Genomic DNA, 14369 nt, shown 5'->3' with positions numbered 1-14369 from the left:
AGAGAGAGAGAGAGATTGTGTGTGTGTGTGTGTGTGTGTGTGTGTGTGTGTGTGTGTGTGTGTGTGTGTGTGTGTGTGTGTGTGTGTGTGTGTGTGTGTGTGTGTGTGTGTGTGTGCATTCATGTGTATGATGCGAGTTATGGTAGGCAGTGAATGGCAGGCACTAATTGAAGTCCTGCTACACAAAAGCGAGTTTAGCGAGTTTGGCTTTTCACCTGGAGAACTGAGGCGTGTGCCGGCGCAATGACACACACACACACAGATTATATACACACACACACACACACACACACACACACACACACACACACACACACACACACACACACACACACAGACAGATGTGTAGTTTTCCAGGTGAAATTCCAAGCAGCAGAGGGTTATCTTAAGTGAGGAATGTGTTGATTTTTTTTATGATTCATGAGAAATGTCCCAATTTTTCTCTGGAGCAATGATATTTAGTCATCATTAGGAACGCGGGAAATGTGTTTATACATGTGTGCCTCTTGGTCTTTAGATGCATATTTTTATCATATTTAACACCATTTCTGAGTGTTAAAAATGGCTCTAGAGCGGCTACAAATAACATCCCAGTTGACAATGACACACAAGCTGTTCAAATGACAAATCAGTAGAAATAAACTCCGGTTTATGATGACAAATATAATTGTGCTTTGTTCATGTCTTATCATATATTCATCATTTCCTTTAGTACGTGTGAGATTAAAACCACATTTGGCTATTATTAACTCCTTTAATGTATTTATATTTCTTATTTTCCAATCGAGACTTACAGCAAATGCTCAGTAATGCAGTTATATATCGTTATAGTAGAGTTTTACAGACATCTTATGATACTTGAAAGCTTTTCCAGCACTATAATAAAGGGTTGATTGGTGCTAATTTGCAGAATTATGACAGACATAAGGATAAAAGCATCACTATGTTCAGGAAACATGCAGGATTTAGGAATAATTGTGCCTACCTGGTGAGTGTCTGTCCCCTTTTGGTCCGCCTTGGTCCAGTTCTTCTTCTGCTCTTTCTCCTTCTTCTTCTGCACTGTTTCACTTGTGAATTTGTGCAAAAATATATAAAAAGGAAAGCCCGCACAGAAGGGATCCCCCAGGACAGCAAAGCCAAACAAATCTAAAAAAAGGAAGAACTCAAAAATTATTTCCAAGACCAAAGAAGACGCGCGTGCTTGTCTATGCGTGCTCAAACGGAGCGACACTGCTCTCCTCTTGCTCTCTCTCTCTGGAAACTTTTTCTTTCTCCTGTAGAGAGAGAGGAGAAAAAAAGCGCAGAATATCAGTTAAAAAAAAAAAGCCTCTGACCTTCGTGCGTCTTTCCGTGCGTCTTTTTCCTCCCAGTGTGTGTTGAGTGTGTGTATGTGTGTGTGAATGTGTGTGAGTGAGTGAGTGTGTGTGAGTGTTTGAGTCCTCTCCCAGCGTCTCTCTCCACTCCCCTGCACTATTCACCACCGTCAACACAGACGTAGTCACACACAAACAAGCACTTCCGGCTGTCTTAACAAAATAAAAGCACTGGACCAAAAGCTATATGCATGAGATTATGCCCTTGAAAAATGTTTAATATACTAAATATACTCAAATACAAAATATAAACCTCTATTTTGAAACCTGTAATAGATCCCTGCATTTAAAAAAAAAATATTTATATATATTTATAGCCTAGCAGCCATTATGCAAAATGAACCATGGATTCGTCTTTATTTTATTAATGTGTTTTCCATTTAGTTTTATATGGCAGTCTATTTTTTACTTATTACTGTAAAAGTGTTAAATGTACCTGGAGTCGAATACATACTGTATAATGGGATTTTCCAGGGTCGAATAAAGTATTTCTGATTATTGATATTTTCTTATTATATTATCTTTTGATACAGACATGTTAATAGCACTTCCGTATTTTTACTTGTGGCATTAAGACTTTTACTTGAGCACATAATCTAAATACTTCTTCCACTACTGTTGAAAAAACCCAGATGTGTTGTTAATATAAAGTCATATTTCACATGCTTTTATTTTGTTAGCACTTTCTGTCTGCTGCGTTCTAACTACACGCAGCTTGATGCAGGCAGCAGAATAAAGTGGGATATTCCTCTCTCTCTCTCTCGCTCGCTCTATCTCTCGCTCTCTCTCTCTCTCGCGCCCACGCTGCTCCCTGCGTGACGCAAATCCGCGCGTGGGCGGACACACGGGGCGTGGGAGGCTTTCTGCACGGAATACCAAACACAGGCAGGTTCAACACCCACAGAGACACAGCAGTTTGCACACTTTATGTTCTCAAACTAAATTAATGCTGCACAATTTCTCTCTATTTCAATCGTCACATTTAAATATTGTCAAGACTGATAGTCTTAAGATTTTAAAATTGGTCACTCACATTATGCCACAACCGTTTTTCTATATGATAAAGTGATGTCATGACTTTAAAATGTCTTAAAATTGATTTTTAGAATCATTTTAAAAGAATAGTTTGAACTATGTTTTAATGTGAATATCTTCTCTATAAATTGATAAAATATATTTAATATATATATATTTGTTATATGTACATTTTGTCCAGATGTCAATTTTTTTGTGTAAAATGTACGCATAAGTTGTTTCATAGTCTACTTTGTAGCAGTAGTTGTGGTATTAGTATATTCTAGTTTCTAGAAAATGCATTTCTGAAATGGAGGTATTTGAGTATAGGAGTTCATATTGACCCAGAGTACAGCAATACGCTCACTTTAACTGCCAGTAAGTGGATTGCCAGAAGAAGAGTCACCTGCACATGTGTCACAAAATGAATAATAAATGTTACACTGACTGATATCTGTACGAGGTGTGTGTGTGTGTGTGTGTGTGTGTGTGTGTGTGTGTGTGTGTGTGTGTGTGTGTGTGTGTGTGTGTGTGTGTGTGTGTGTGTGTGTTTAGTCACGTGTGAGGGAACTATGGCGCAACAGAACTGCGTCAATGAAACACGCTGTATGCAAACGGTCACTCCAGATTTCAATGATGTGAGACATGCAAAATGGTTTTCAACACAGGGAAGTGGGCCCCAGGAAGTGTGTGTGTGTGTGTGTGTGTGTGTGTGTGTGTGTGTGTGTGTGTGTGTGTGTGAGTGTGTTTTAGGTTGATTTGCAGCATGGTGTTTCCCTAGAATGACTCTTCTTTTCTCCATTAAAACTCAATAAACTGACAAAGGTTCCCTTTAAGTATGCACACTACTGCAGAATTACTGATACTAGGATGGGACTATAAAGAACTCATACGTATACTACCATAACTGCCTTAAACCAGCTACAACTTGTACTGACTACCATAAGAAATAGGAACGTTTTAGTAGTAAGCTCTGTTGTGATTGGTTAACCGGGATTTTAGCCTTTGCAGACCATTTACATGCAACAAAACCTATACCACTCACTACAGGGAAGAAAAAACCCAGATAATAGGAATAATAGGGCCCCTTTAAACTAAATTGAGAACTGGGGAAGGAAATACTGCGTTCTATTGCGGGAAACTTCAATATTTCCATGTAAGATGAGACCCCAAAAAAGCGAGCAAAGATGCAAGTAAATGTCGCTCAGAGCTCAAATCAAATCTCCACACGATCACTTTGATTCCCCATCAATGAGTTATTTTAGGGAATTAGGCCAGCCGCCACCAGAGTTTCACCCTGGGGACAAAACCAGAACGGCTTCTGTCAAACAACGACACACCCACACCCCCAAAAAGCCTCGCCCTCCCATCTCCAACGCCATTACACCCCAAACACAGCAGCCGAAAAATAGAATAAAACAATTTACACTCGACGCTGCAGCTCCTTTTATGTGTCTTCAAAAGCCCAAATGATGAGAAAACTAGTATGTGTACTGTGTGTGTGTGTGTGTGTGTGTGTGTGTGTGTGTGTGTGTGTGTGTGTGTGTGTGTGTGTGTGTGTGTGGACGGGGTGGGACTGCGTGCTTTTCAGATCCTCTAATTAATTTCAGAAGGAAACTAATACAAATATCAAAGCAAAACGGCAGATTATGCATGAATAAAACATCCGGCAGGAGTATCATGCTGATACCAACAATGTTAAACAAACATAAGAAATCACTAATAAGCCAAAATGTATTATTTTTCAGCACAATTACAATTAGTATGGAGAATAGCACATACTTATTGGAATATTTATATATAATAATATGTACAAATGCAATTTAGCTTGCCTTTAAAGTCATATTAATTCATTGTTGGCAATGGCAACCATACAAATACTACAGACATTCAGATATTTAACACTTTAAAGAAATGTATAAGATATAGTTTAAATTATTTACTGTCCTGCTAAGAATTGGACACAGTCTTGCTAGCTGTTTCCCACTGTTTCCAGTCTTTGAGCTAAAACTAAGCTAAGCTAACTGGTTGCTGCTATAGAGTTATGATTGCAGATGTCACTGAAATGTACATGTATATCTTTGCTTGAAAATCCAGTTTCTACAGTACAAAGGAGCATGTCATAAGGAAGAAATAATTATAAACTGAGATTATTTTGTACATCTGAAGTCAAGAATAGAGTTTCATGCAAATATTTATGAGGTAGGCAGGTAGAATTCCAATCTGCCCACCTTCAGTAGTCTTTAAATCCACGTCTGGCTTCTGCTCTCTGTGTGTGTGTGTGTGTGTGTGTGTGTGTGTGTGTGTGTGTGTGTGTGTGTGTGTGTGTGTGTGTGTGTGTGTGTGTGTGTGTGTGTGTGTGTGTGTGTGTGTGTGTGTGTGTTATTATGCAGATATGACCTTCTAACGGCGTTCCCGTGGATCAGCCTCCGAGCAGACGGGGATCAAATCAAATTCTAAAAGAAACGGAGAGGGGAAAGAATATTAGCTCCATATCTTTCCCGTTTGACCTCCCTCCTCTCCCACTTCTCTCCTCCCTCCCTCACCTTCACACACACTCAATATCTAACAAGAAGCAAATTAAAGCGAGAGCAGGAAATAGGATGTCCACCCACACTGTGAGGTAGGTCGACACCCAGGCTGCCTGTTCCCACAAGTCCCAGTTTCCCAGTTTACCCAAGTTCACACCACAGCCCTGCTCGTTTAGGCTTCTCCTCTGCATGGAGACCAGAGTTACATGATCGTCTGTACGGAAGACTAAATTAAGTGAGAGTTGATCAGAAAAAGTTGAATCAAATCGACTTTTTCTGCATTAAAGGAATGGTTTTAATAATTAAATTAATGAATTAAAGTCATATAAATGTCATGGCATGTACATTTTGTGCAAACTTTAACCGATGAGCAAAGATATTTTGCGGCTTAAAGAAAATTGCTCTTTGGTTGTTTGAGATTATGCAGACAAACGGGTCTTCACGATGCAATTTTGCCGGTTACCCATAACACCTTTCTGCGATGTGGCAAAACTCCATCTTGTTTTGACTCCATCTGACCTTGATCTTAAATGTTTCCCTAAACCCCCCAAAAACCCCTTCAATGTAGTCCTCAAAACATGAGAACCGCCGAGAGCGAGCGGTGCAAGGTTTTCACACGACAGCAGCAATGTGCTTTCATGTCGTCCTGTCAATCATTCCCACAGAGTAGGCGTCACTTTTTTTCCTCCTGCACCCCCCCTCCCCACAGAAGCCTCCAAACAGTGGATGTATCTCATTTGGCAAGAAGCCTCTTCATATTTCACTTTTCAGGAGACGCCTGTTTGTCTAATTTCTCCTTTTCTTTCTCCCTGCAACTTTTCTCTTCTTCTTCTTCTTCTCCCCCTCCGGAGTAGAAACACATTTCAATGACACGCCCACGCCTGGGCCTGTCAGCCCCTCGCCCTGTCAGAGCGCCCACGCTGCTCTGCTCCCCTTCTCCCTCCCCTCCCTCCCCTCTCCTTCCCACATCCTCAACACTTTGCGCTCTAAAAAAGCAGCTCTTTTCATCCAAGTTCCCTCTTTAGGAGGAAAGAAAGAGCGGAGGGGGGGAACAACAGAGCGGCATGATTCAGTCTCCAGGCGGTGCTACTGCCTGTCATTGAGTGTCCCTTTTCATTTGGAGGGAATGCCAAAAAGCAGCAGATACAAAAAAAAAAGAAGAAATGTCCTGCTATTGTCGTCTCCACCCTGTGTTTGGGTGGCGGGCGCATTTCAGACGGGCGTGGATGTGAAAAGAAATGCTGTGAAATCAACAAAATCTGGTTAGAAAGTAGTTTAAGCAGTTTTCTTTTGTATGATGCCGTACGAGGCCATGAGAAAGAATGTGTGTGTGTGTGTGTGAATAAGGCCGGTGTGTTTGCTCAGTCTTACTTTGTGTCTGTTGAGAAAGTGTGGGATGGTATGAGCGGCTTATGTCTGACTGAACACGTGTGTGCCTGCGTGGGCGGGGAGTGTGTATAGGGGCGATGTGTGTGTGTGTGTGTGTGTGTCTCTTTGCACACTGATTACACTCGTGTGGGCGTTTTGGGCAAGGATGTGTGTGGGCGTAGTGAGTGTAGGCGGAGGTTATGTGACATACAGATAGAGACTGCAGTGTTCCTGCAGTGTGTTTATGTGTGTGAAACTTTACTGCAGAAACAGCTATAGGGCCCTGCTGCTGCTCAGTGTGCCAGCGTGGAAATCTGCTGCCTTCACACTCGCATGGAGTAAAATACATCACCTCTGTGAGGTTGCTCGCTGAAAACACGGACACTCTGCACCGTGGAGAAAGTTTTTCTATCAGACTGACAACTTAACAATTAGCAGTGAGTGGGAAAAGTACTCCGCAAGTGACTCCTGCGTTAAAAATCATAGTTGAGTAAAAGTACAAACGTATTAGCGTGCTAATACTAAAACTAATGGCCATTTCCTTATCAAATATATTACTGGATTAAAATGTAATAATGCAAACATAATTTTATTTAAAGATGGAGCTAACTTCAATGAGTTTTTGTATTGTCAGGTTTCTTTATCAACTATATTACATCATATAAAATTTTGTTATTTAACCCTATTCTGCTTATTTTCAGCTTCATATTTGTATTTTGTGCCTCTATTGTGACATGTTCAAAAAGCTATTTATTTGACTCATACTGATAGGTCTGTGTGAAAGTCAAGTCAAATAAATATCTAATTTAAGCTTCTCTATTGTGAACATTTTCCGCTTTTTCTATATTTTATATCAATATAGATTAAATATGTTTGGATATCTAACTGGAAATGTAATACAATGTACATTTGTATATCCAAGGTTTTGTTCTCACACATATGAAAAAGGTCACTTCAAGTACAATTGTGCATCAGCTGCTGTGGGATGAAAGCAGAGTAGACTGTATTACTGCGATGGAGTTTTCAGAGGTCTTGAAATGCTCTGCACCTTTAAGGCATGGTGGGAAGCCCTGCAGCTCCCTGCTGACAGGCCGTGGGCTGACGTGGTGGGGATTTGCCCGTTTTGGCCACGTTCGGGCCTCAGCGACCCTCGCCGCCCACGCTCTCCTCACCCCAGAGTGCTGCTGACGTCTGACAGGTCTGCTATCTGAGGCGGAGGCAGACCACTCTGCAGTCAGAGGGAAACCAGAGCGCCTCACATGTGGCGCACAAACACCTCAACTTTGGGTTTATCTGAAGGTGTGATTAGTCTGATTAATTTCTGCGGAAAGGTCACATCAAAGCTGGAGATGGATGTGACAAAAGATGGGGGAAAAATCCCTCGCAGCAGCAGAATAAGAAGAAAACGGTAGAAATGATGAAACAATGCGAAGGGTGTGAGCAAAGTTGAGCAGGCTTTGAAGTGAAGCCACACATTCTGCATGATTATTGCTGTTAGGTTTTTGATCTCCAGCCAGCAGGCACGAAAAACAACAGCAGCTTGGGATTAGTCTCCCCCCCACTCACACGCCTACCTTGCCAGCATAAGTCCCTGACTCAATTAGAAAAAAAACCTCTGCAAACTTAGGGCTCCTCACGCACAAGTACCCACACGCCCTGCCCACGTCCTGCAGCACATCACAGCCGCTCGGGGATTTGTCTCGGCGACATTAACGCACCGACAAATACACACACTGGTAAGACAACAGGGCCGAACACACAGTGGAAATAAAGATTTATCTGCCGTTAATTAAATATCACATTTCATCCGTGGAGGCTCCTGCCTGCACAGAGCTTCGGAGAAACGTGACGACTGATTGTCTCAGATTTGTTCATCTCAGTCTAAGGGGAATTTGACTAGTTGTTTTTTCTTATTCGACAATTATTGTTTAATTCTGCACTTTTCATACTGATAACTTGACCTAGGCTTTATAGTTTTGTCCTTGACCTGCTGAAACAAACAAGTGATTGAACCATCGACCATGCAGGTGTAAAGAAACGTCCTCTTCGTTCCTTTAATAAAAGGCTGTTTGCCGCTAATGATCAGATACTGTATCTTCCTTGGTGGCTAGTTCCTACACAGAGCTTCAGAGAAATGTGACTGATTGTCTCTCAACGAAAGATTGGTTTATTTTCAGACTTTAGGGGAATTTGACTAGTTGAAATCTTATCAGACAAATGAGGCCTCATTTCTGTGGAAAGAATGGATTTCTAAAAGCACCAATTACTCATAATGTAATACAGATAACTTGAACCTGGCTTTGTAGTTGTGTCCTTTAACATGTTCAAACAAACAAGTCCTTCATATATCCAACATATATTTATATTTTAAACAGAAATGTAACTTTAATACTAGTATTTTAAAGCTGTCTTTTTTATTTGAGTTAGTTTAATTTAGATTCTCTTGGGGTTTTAAAGCTTTATAATGTGTTATCTCTTTGCTTTGAATGTTTTTCTTGTTGAAATGTGCTATATAAATAAAGTCCTTCCTCATAGAACCCCTCCCAGCGTCAAATCCCAGAAGGATGAATTTCTGTCATTAATTCCACAGAAAGATCCACTTCCTGTCAGTCACTGCTTCCTGGTTTTGTCATTCTTTTAGGAAGTGGAGTGGAGCGAATTTACTGGAAGTCCCTGCAGGTAAAAATAATAAAACTCCAGCTAAGTGAGTAAAATGCAAATGTGGATGTCCTGATTGTGGGCGGTCAGGGAACTCACTCTGGACAACAGCGCGGGATAACTAACATGTAAATGTAAACAAAGTTAAAAGTCCCTTTTGAGTGTTAAACTGTAATGAAGCTCATTCTGCAGAAAAACATCAGCTAAATGACTCAAAAGATAAACAGTTAGACTATTACACATGTGTTCTTCTGTCTTCTGAAACCCCTATTAAGGTCATTGTAGGAAGAAAAAATAAGGACACAAGAGGGGGGTAATATTCTGGGGAAAACTCAGAATTCCCAAGATTAAAGTCGTAAATGTACAAGAAAAGATCTTGGACATTCTCTGATATGAAAGTGTCATATTCATGAGTAAAACGTCCTACATTTGAGGTACATAACAAGTTTTTAGTAAGCACCGTTTTGCAGATATGTCGATGGGGGCCCAAAGTACTAACATGCAACCTGAAAATGAGCATAATAAGGCCTCTTTAAGTATAATTATATATCATTTAAGTATAAAAACACAAATTTAGAGGCAACAGGTTTCTTTACATCTGCAAATTAGTAGAATATGAACTACTAAACTGGCTGCTCAGGTTTAAGCACTGCTTTTCTGCATTTAATTGGTTGCTCTGTATCTCTATGCAGCCGCTGTAGTCCGTTGGTTTGTCTTTGTGGACGATAAAGGTCATCATTTACAAAACAGTACACATGTACTTCTAAGTCCTGCAAAACCACTCACATCCAAGAGTGTCCATTTTCTTTTGTGTGTCTTTGTGGGCTCTTTACAGCGGTTGTTAATGTCTCTTTGTGGTCATATTGAGTGACTTCCTGGTTTGTTGGTGTCTTTATAAGTAAAGCTTTGTAGATAAAGGCCATGGGGGTGCACTGACACTGTGGTTGGGAGGCACCTTCACCTATTCATGCATGCGTAAACAAAAAAGATTCCAGTAAAAGATACAGTATATCACAGATTCATTCAAATTGCCACCTTATTGACAGTGAGTGACTCCACCTCTAACAGGAAGTAGATCCCACTGTGATACCTCTGCTCTGTCCTACAGTGACTCTAAAGTTCCCAGCGGGGTCAGATTTCAGATGTAAAGTGCAACTCTCCTGCTGTGCTGCCCTGCAGGCTGCGGGGGCCGGAGGAGGGCCAGGCGGGGCCGGCCTGCTGGGTACCGCCCGCCCACAGAGAGGCCTGCAAGGTGGGCGTCATCTATGGAGCGATTGATCCCAGCCAGGACAAAACGTCCCCCTGTTGTCCTGCTCCACATCCAGCAGCAGCAGCAGCACAAAGTGCCTGAGGTTTAGAGGAGTCCATAATGCTCCAACAAATTCTATCTGAGCTTAGATTGTAGGTGAGAAACTCTACGAATCAAGATCAAAAAAACATATTTTGATCCCTGTAGGGAAATGCAGGTGTCACAGGATAGGAAAGTATTTCATTTACTGCACAGTGTTTCATTTTACATGTTTTATTTATTTAATATGTATATATTTGTTATTATAGTATTAATATATATTATATATTACTGTTGGAGGAGTCTGAGACTTTATATGTATTTTAATATAATATATTATGATGTATTACATTATATTATTTACTTATTCGCATATTTATTTCATTACTTTATATAATAATTGATATTATATTAATGTTATTATATTTATGTGTTTTTTATATGTATTTGTATTTTATGATGATATTTCATTATTTATTTAGTATACTTGTTTAATTTTTCATATATATATTTTATATATTATAATCATCATCATTATAATAGTGTTTATTTATTTATTTTAAAATGATATAGATTTTATTTTTTTCTTCCAGTTTTAATGGCCAACAACGACAGTGTAGCTATTGTGCATATGAAAAATAAAACCTCTGGATCTTTAATATTACATCTTTGGAGTCACAGTCAGAGATCAGAGAACTAAATATGATATGTGATTAAAACCTGCGGACATTAGCAGTTTCTAAGAAGTGCCCGTTGAAACTGTGTGAAGTTTGTGTGAGTTGTACCGTGAGATTCTGCTGTGAGGTCCAGGCAGCCTGGTGGTGGTGTGGGGGGGCGGTGGTGGTCGTGCTGCTGCAGTGTGGAGGTGTTTGCCTGGAGAGGGGGAAAGGTCACGCTGCAGAGCTTCTCTCAAACTTCATGGCTGCTGAGGAGAGACAAAAAGTACCTGGAGTTTCTGCTGGTGAAGGTTTGATCGTGACTTTTGGGCAGTGAGGGAGGTTTGGGAAACTTTTGAGACCGCAAGGATCTTTGTAGGATAACAGGTGTACCAGGAATCAATATCAATAGTTCAAAAAGTGTTATTGTTTTCCAATCCAGCCCAAAGAAGACATTAGAAAGACATCAAATAAGACAAAAATATGCAAAAGTACATTAGACAACTAAATCAAATTACCTGGTTTTGGCAATGCAGATATAAATATGATCTGCGCATGTTTCTGGGCTGCTGTTAGATAACCATGAGTTCTGTCAGACTATTGAAATGCATGATTGTTCCACCACAAAGGAGGGAATTCTTTTCAGAGAGCTGTTGAAAACATACATTTTAATCACCAAGATGAACTGGAGAGGTCTTAAGAGTACAGAGAAATTAAGATGGGGAACCATTTAGTCATTAGGTGTGTTATTACCCATCATTTCTTCAATTATGACGACAAAAGGACTCTGAATCACCAAAGAGAAGTCAGGCTTGGCAAGAAACACGAGTTCAATTGTTATAACGATGGCAAACACTGATGAAAATTACAATTCTATATACGGTATGTGAAGTTTAATTTGAAGCTTATTCAACATAAAAGATTAACATAATGAACGAATAGGTTCCTGCTTTCTGAATGCTGCAGTCCGTCCTCTCGTCTGACGGCAGCATCTGTTGCAGATGTTGATGCATCTGGGAAAAGGAGGTTTATCTGTAATTAGTCCGGTTAGTGACACTTCACTGTGTAGAGCCGTACCCCCTGTGCTCTCATATGGTGATAATTAGCACAATAATCCATCATTAACCACACCATAGACCTACAACACTCCTCGCAGCCTCTCATTGATTTTTAATGATTAATAATGCATGTCCATTATAAGTCTATAATCTGTGAGGGAATACATGAAGCACTGACGGTGAGTTCATTATCAGTGATGGGACTGTTTGTCGATCATCTTCTATGATAGCAGAGACCCTTTCTCCTTTTCCCCAGAGTCATATTTGGCTGGTGAGACGGTGAATCTTAGTTTGGGAAGCAGCAACCATTGTGACCGGTGGATGAACATGTTAATTTGCTCCCTTGATAATGATGCATGTCGTTTCCAAATGTGATTATACTAACAGAATGGCGTGCTTGTAATGTGCTTAAGATGTTTTTAACATACATTACCGTGCCTGCACACTGTGGACCCTGAAGGCAACCTTTAAGGTTTTTCAAAAATAAAACACAGTGGGAGCCAAGTCTGCTCTGATTGGTTAGCTGGCCACCTCTGTAGTGACCGCTTAGAGATGTCCCGCCCCTTAGACTAACACGTACAATGTGTTGGAGCGCTAGCACATTTTATTACATTTCATAGTGTTTTTTCTTATTGTCTTATTTCCTATTCTACATTTTTGTTTGTTGACTTTATTTCTTTATTATCTCTTAAACATTGTACTGTGAAGCTTTTCACATTCTTAAAGAATTGTGCACATTTTTTGCCCAAAAACTGCACATTTATTCCATTTTGATTCAGATATAATGAACATATTTTAAGGGTATTTTTTTATATTTGTTTTGCATTTCTTCGACAATAATATATTAATGTTCCTCCTACATATTCTCCAAAGTGTTGAATCATATTCTTATTGTCTTTGTTGTTGATTTTGCAACCCTTGCTTTTATTTGTACACTTGTTGTTACACCTAGTGGGCAATACACCTCATTATAACCTGAATGTATTAAATCTGACTCTGGATAATCGGCTACATTTTGTGTGTTAGACAGACAAATACAAACTTTAAAATACCTGCAGTGGGTCCAAAAATGTCCGCTCTATTTGAAGTTGAATCTGAAGCCTGGTTCATGCCAACTCCTCCCTGCATTGAAGACAAAAAACACATAGTTTAATAAAATTGAATCAAGATTACTATTGGTATTGCTAGTATGTGTACAGGTGACATGGCAGCGTCCCCACTTTACTGTAAACAGAGGCTGAACGCTGGCAGCGGGGTGAAGGCAGAGCGGCCATGACAGCTGTCAGCTCCAATTCATCTCACTCTGCTGCACCCGCTCACACTGCAGCATCACCCTGCCACACACACACACACACACACACACACACACACACACACACACACACACACACACACACACACACACACACACACTTTCTGTTAGGGATGACAGCTGTATGTTTCTTAATTCATCTAACTGTGTTTTTGCATGCACCATTATACACCCAATCAAATTCCTTGTATATGCAAATCTGCATGGCAATAACTCTGATTCTGATTCCTGTCCCTACAATAAACATATCAATTAAATACTGTTACGTGACTGTAAAAAAATACATCTAACAGGTATACACTGACCAGGGGAGGGGGTTCTCAGATCAATGCAGGGTTTGTGGATACATTGTGGTCGATGTATGGGTTGCAAATCAAGAGTCAGGTTACTACATTTAGGAATATTTCCCTGTTCTAATGCCCTAATGACACTGTAAAGAAATACAAGTACCACATCACATAGTGTTGTTGGAGCATGCAGCCCCTGTTGGATGTCTTTATAATTCAAATGTGTGATTTAAAATGTAGCAAAGAGTAGAGGCGAGTAAGAGGCAGCCGAGTGATATGTAGTGTGCAGCATGCTGCCAGAAACACGACTGTCTGCGGTCTCCAGTGTGACTCAGGCTGACTCAGGTGGTCCTGAATGCACCGCTGCAGGGTGTCTAACCGATAGAGAAGGGGGGGCGGGGGTTCGGTATCAGCCATCTTTAACCCATGACCCGCTCTGTGGTTTGCTCAGTTACACTGCACAGTTTACTTAGTCAGCTCCTGCAGCTCTGTGCAGGTTTCACTACATGGTGAACACACAGCAGTCCCAACTGAACACCATGCTAATCTGGGGCTTTAGGGGGTATAGCGGAATATGGCCTTTTTTAATGTCAGCGTGCACTGGGGTCTGGGGATAAGGGAGAATTTGCCGGACTTTCACTTGTAACAGAGTATTTTTACACTTGAGTATTGCTACTTTTACTACTTTTTATTTAGAGGCAATATACCCTGGTCATTCAAACGGCAGTTTTCTCCCAGAAATGGTCCCAGACGTCTCCGGAGAGTCCATCTCATCACTTTGATTCAACAGATCGCCTCCTCAGGTCTCTCCATCAGCGCTGGAC

The 14369-nt window shown here is 40.5% G+C and overlaps 1 protein-coding gene across 4 annotated transcripts in view; it reads right to left on the bottom strand.

Annotated features, from left to right (window-relative positions):
- The window catches only part of nab1b (NGFI-A binding protein 1b (EGR1 binding protein 1)), a 14183-nt gene extending 9288 nt beyond the window's left edge, over positions 1-4895 (bottom strand). Inside the window, exons 1-2 of one of the 4 annotated variants that reach the window (XM_010778760.1) lie at positions 4788-4895; positions 986-1274 (exon numbers count right to left, since the gene is read on the bottom strand). The gene's annotated coding sequence lies outside the window, so the exon portion shown is untranslated. Of the gene's footprint in view, positions 1-985; positions 1539-4787 lie in introns of those variants that run through there. The other 3 variants (XM_010778761.1, XM_010778762.1, XM_010778759.1) reach the window with 3 other exon arrangements.
- Positions 4896-14369: the final 9474 nt, after the last annotated feature.

This window comes from Notothenia coriiceps, unplaced genomic scaffold (genome assembly GCF_000735185.1).
Source record: "Notothenia coriiceps isolate Sejong01 unplaced genomic scaffold, NC01 NC01_scaffold00019360, whole genome shotgun sequence".
Taxonomy (NCBI): Eukaryota; Metazoa; Chordata; class Actinopteri; order Perciformes; family Nototheniidae; genus Notothenia; species Notothenia coriiceps.
The sequence above is the reverse complement of the archived record's forward strand: the minus strand, read 5'-3'. Positions and strand labels throughout refer to the sequence as shown.